The sequence below is a fragment of the Penaeus monodon genome, chromosome 25 (genome assembly GCF_015228065.2).
Source record: "Penaeus monodon isolate SGIC_2016 chromosome 25, NSTDA_Pmon_1, whole genome shotgun sequence".
In the NCBI taxonomy this organism is placed as follows: Eukaryota; Metazoa; Arthropoda; class Malacostraca; order Decapoda; family Penaeidae; genus Penaeus; species Penaeus monodon.
The window spans coordinates 7108605-7109162 of NC_051410.1; the positions used below are offsets into that span (position 1 = coordinate 7108605).

Sequence of the window (558 nt, forward strand, 5' to 3'; positions counted from 1 at the left end):
GCACTCGAATCCGTTTTCTTCCTCTTAAGCCCATTTTCTTTCTTCCTTATGAATCCGTTTTCTTCCTTTTTATCTCGTAAGCCCTTTTTTGGGGCATTCTGGTACTATGGGATAAAGGATAAAAGGAGATTTTATTTTGATTTGGAAAGACAACGAGATACTGTCTATGCGCACAATGAAAGAATTTTAATTGGCTTCGGAAACTGCCCACAAAGGATTTGAAGAAAAAAAAAATGTATGCTGTTGAACTTGTGTCTTTGATGAAAAAAAAATCAGTTTAACTTTGTCACTGTGTTAGATTATACATGTCGACCGAACGTGACAAAACGTCCCCCTCCATTACAATAAAAGAAGACTATTTTATGGAAAAAAAACAAGAAATTTTTTGTGTCTGTAAATGTTGACGGTCTTCACGTAGCCATATATTTTTTCCCTTTATATGTGAATGTATACTTTGTGATTTGTGATCTATAATTTGCAGACATACACTACATAAATGTGTTATGTACACAGATACCATATATTAATAAACATAATTTTATATTTGGGTGTGTTGAG

The 558-nt window shown here is 33.0% G+C and overlaps 1 protein-coding gene across 1 annotated transcript in view; it reads left to right on the plus strand.

Moving 5' to 3' along the window:
• Positions 1-552, plus strand: part of LOC119589515 (synaptotagmin-1-like) — a 71270-nt gene extending 70718 nt beyond the window's left edge. Inside the window, exon 10 of the mRNA XM_037938115.1 lies at positions 1-552. This exon is cut by the window's left edge and continues 461 nt beyond it. The gene's annotated coding sequence lies outside the window, so the exon portion shown is untranslated.
• Positions 553-558: the final 6 nt, after the last annotated feature.